The following is a 4,815-nucleotide window of genomic DNA, read 5'->3' on the forward strand; positions in this document are numbered from 1 at the left end:
GTTGAAAAATAAAAAAATAGATAAATAAAAAATAAAAAATTTGCAGCAGATATTTTAGTTAATGGTAAAATGCAAATGTCCTGTGAAGTTAAAACAGGACAATAATGTCTGCTCTCATCATTTTGAATAAACACTGCATTTAGATTGTACAAAGTCAGGCCAGCAAAATAGCTCAGTGGATTAAAGCACGTGCAAGTAGGTGCAGGGGCCAGAGATTTGATCCCCGGGCCTGTCATACCGGCCCTACCCTGGGGGCATGCTGAGATGGTGATTGAGGCGGGGCATGGTGGCACACACCTACAATCCCAGCACTTGGGAGATTGTAAGCAGGAGAATCACTACAAGTCTGACTAGTAGTAAGACCTTGAACACCCTGTAGACCCTTCCCTAAAATACAAAGTACAATTGAATGAAATAAATAAAACATAAAGATGGGAAAAGAAAAATAAATTATCATTTGCAGACAACATGGTGTATACCAAAAAACCCAAATAATTTACAGATAAATTACTGAGTCAGTAAGTGGTTATAGCAGAGTTATTGAATACAGAGTCAAGGAAGAAAAAAAACAGATGTATTTATACACCAGTGTAATGGTTAATTATGTGTATCAACTTGATACTTAGTTTAATATTTCTTGGATGTGACTGCAAGGCTGTTCAGGATGGATTAGCACTGTATCAGGGGACTGAGGGGAGCAGAGTGCACTCTGGAATGTGAGCGGCCCTCATCCAATCTGTCAAAGGCCTCCAAAATCCAAGAAGTTTGAATGGAAGAATTCTCTGTATGTTTCACTGTCTTTGACTGGAACAATTATATTCTGCCATCATCAGACTCAGATTCAGACTGGAAACTACAGTGTTAGCTCTCCTGGGTCTCCAGCCGGCCAACCACAGATCTCATGACATTCTCAGCTGTCATAATCATGTGAAGCAGCTGTACATAAGAAATTCCCCACCCGTCTATGAGAGCCAGCAGGGCCCAGCACGGATAAGTTACCTGGGGCTGCAGAGAACAAAGCAGTGGTTTGAACTGGTAAAAGGGCCCTTCACATAGCCCCTCCTCTGGTGCATTGAGGCAAGAAAACCAACCCCCAGCCTCTCACTGAAAGGTGCTGAACTACCTAAGCAGCATTCCAACTTTTCTAGCTGAGGCCAAAGGAAATGGTTTCACACTTCCCTGATGCTAGGATCTGATGGAGATAGGCATTTACTGGTCCCATCTCTCTGAAAAAGTGTGACAGTTGAGTCTGCATGTGCATACATGCCACAGCTCCTGTCCTGACCCAGCACAGACAGCAGTAAGTCTGAACTCCAAGCTTCTCCTTGTGCAATGAAGAAAGTGAACTACGTGTCACCACCTCCCACAAGTTTTCCTAGTGCTATTTAAGGAATTAGCTTCTGTCTCTCCTGTCTTGGGATGCTGTGGAAACTGGAACTCTATGGACTCCTGGGGAATTTTTTTTTTTTTTAGGACAGGGTGTACAGGATGTACAGAGTCTCAATACAAAGATCAGACTCATAGCGATCCTCCTGTTTATAGCCTGCCAAGTGCTGGGAATACAGGCAGGTGCCACCACACCCAGTCGCAATCACCATCTCAATGTGCCCTGGAGGTGGAACCAGCACAGCAGGACAGGGGATCAAACTCCTGACCCCTTCATTTTCCTAAGCAGGCACTTAAATCCACTGAGCTATTTGGGTTCTTTTGTTTTGGGGTTTTTTTCCATAATTTTATTGAGAGGCAAATAGCAATAAGACAGTTTCAAATCAAATTGGTAGGAGAGTTTCAATAATTAACACATTGTATACTCTCTTCCTAGTGGTTATTTGCTGTACAAGATGCAGACAAGATATCCTATGTACAAACACTATTACAAGAAATTCCTCTATTCATTAAAAGAATGTAACTATATATCTATCCTAATCATTTTGAATACACAGATACAAAGTGGACATTCATTTGTATCCCCTTTCTTTGTTTAGTTCTGTTATTTGAATATTATAGGTGTGTTAACTCAGCAAAATATTCTAAAAGACTTCAGTAGTCCATAATAGTATTGGTTCTTCCACTTCACTGGCAATGTCAGAAATTGACCTGAGTCCCCTACAGCTCAATATAACAGCACGGCTTAACTTCTTATACTTCATTTTTATACTTTTCTGCTAGATGGTTAAAACCAAGATAAAGCAAGACCGATGCAGCAAGAGTTGTAGCTTTTGGATTTGATAAGGTCAGTCAAATCCCCTCAGGATTTATCCTTCGATCCTGTACCTCAGATTGTAGATTCATTGTCACTGTCAGCCATATGGATGAGTCACAACCATTGCTTGGCCAATGTGCTCTCTGTGAACGCCTAAGAGAATGTTTTCTCTCCATGTGACTCTCCTTAGGCACACTCTACATCATCGATCACTTTCCTCTTTGGCCCCATAATATCCTTAATCAGAAAATTTGGGACACTGCCAAGTTACTTGACGTTACAGTACAAGTTCTCATATGTCCTGAGTCTTAATTGACCTTGGAAGGCTAGGGCCAAAATGTTGGCTTTCCTTTGCAGCCCTCCTTTTTCTCTAATTTTGGTCTGCAAACTTAAGATGTTAACCATCCAGAAGACAAGCTTAGTGTTATTACCATACACCCTAAACTGTTAAGCTGTTAAGCTTAGGTTGTATGGTAATAACAATAAGCTTCTCTTCTCACCCCAGAAAGATGGCTATCATAAAGAAATCAATCAACAACAAATGTTGGTTAAGCTGTGGGGGAAAAGGAACCCTTCTCCACTGCTGATAGGAATGTAGACTGGTGCAACCATTATGGAAATCAGTGTGGAGACTCCTTAGAAAACTTGTACTGGAAATCCAATTTAAACCAGCTATTCTTCTACTGGGAATTTTCCTGGAGGATCTGAAAACATCATATCATAGTGATACATGTGTGCCTGTTTATAGCAGTGCAATTTGTGATAGCCAAATCTTGAAAACAATCAAGATTCCCATCACCTGAGGAATGGATGAAAAAGATGTGGTACTTTTATACAAAGGAGTATTACTCAGCTATAAAGAATAATAAACTCAAAGCCTTTATATTTAAGTGGATGCTACTGGAAGATATACTCATAAGTGAAATAAACCAGACACACATGTGTAAACATAGTATAGTTTCCCTAGTATAAGAACTCAAAAGAAAAAATACAAATAGAAAGGTATAATAACCCTGAGCTATTTGGCCAGCCCTCTGGGGGCTTCTATGAACAAATGACAAGCACGTGAGAGGCATTCAGAATCTGGCCAACATGATTAAGGATACTCTTCTCCTGTGTGACAACTTTGTGGACTGGAAGAAGTGATTATTTTTTCTAATGTAAAAACCAACAAACAGCAGCAGGAAATTTAGAAATAAGGGAATATGTTTCAAATAAAAGCAAAGTCAAATCTCCAGAAATAGGTACTGATTTTTAAAGATGAATTAAACAAAAAAGTAATAGCTGAAAACTTCCCAAATCTGGGAGAGAAAATGGACACCAGATCCAGGAGCCCAGAAGATACTAAATAAGTTGTACTCAAACCCACACCAAGATACAGTATAATCAAATTGTTAAAATAAAAAATAGATTCAGTGAGGAGCAGATTTGTTGGTGAACTATTGGTGTTCTGCCAGCGGCTCAATGTTGCTAAAAATTTGTGGTATTGTCAGATTCAACAACAGGTCAAAATGTAAATCTTTGTGAAGATCCTGATGGGTAAGACCATTACCCTGAAGTGTAGCCCAGTGACACCACTGAGAATGTGAAGGCCAAGATCCAGGATAAAGAAGGCATCCCTCCTGACCAGCAGAGGCTCATCTTCACAGGCAAGCAGCTGGAAGATGGCCACACTCTTTCTGACTACAATGTCCAGAAAGAGTACACTCTGCACTTGGTCCTCCATCTGAGAGGTGGCTGTTAGTTCTTCATTGTCTTAATTGTAGTAGTGCTCCTCACCATAGCCATTTGCCCCAATTCAAGTTTTGAAATTGCCAGCTTCAATAATAGCCAAATCTGTTCAAAATGTTAATAAAGATTTGGTGCATGGTAAAAATAATAATAATAATAATAATATACAAAATAATAATAATAAATAAACCATTTTGGGTTTTTTTGACATCAGTTATTTTATTTTAAAGAAAAAAATAAAAACAATGGTACAAAATCTCAAAACAAGATTTTAGGAGAGTAACAATGGTTAGTACATTGTGTTTTGTTACTGCCAAAGTAGTTTCTCATATTACAAGATATAGGCAAGAAATAATAAACAAACAACATAGGTACAAACCTCTGGGTTTTTTTTAAAGTCAACAGAAAATGGAAATACACTTTTTAAAGTTTCTAATACTAGGAGAAGATATCATACAATGTCTTTTAAATAAAATGTAAGTCAAAGATACAGTATAAATCTTAGAACAAAAATTAAGATTAAGCAATATTCAGAAAATTAAATGTTTCAAAACAATTGAACTAAGAAAAAGTTTTCATGAGAGCAAAGAAGTACTAAGAGTAAAACATAAGATAAATACTGGAATGGCAAGTAAATGACCAGCACTTCTAACAGTTTGAGGATAGGATATCACACAAAGTTCTAGTGTGTTGTGGACATGCATAATGACCGTGACAGTTACTGGTGGCCAGGCATCACTTGTGGGACTGAGCTACAGCTATTTATTTGAAATCCACCCTGTAGACTCAGGTGGAATCATGACTCATCAAGTGGAAGAGAAGTCCATTTTAAACAAACCATTTTGAATGCAATAAGAGATAAGTGATTATCCTGTGTAAGG

This window comes from Octodon degus, unplaced genomic scaffold (genome assembly GCF_000260255.1).
Source record: "Octodon degus isolate 3935 unplaced genomic scaffold, OctDeg1.0 scaffold00012, whole genome shotgun sequence".
Taxonomy (NCBI): domain Eukaryota; kingdom Metazoa; phylum Chordata; class Mammalia; order Rodentia; family Octodontidae; genus Octodon; species Octodon degus.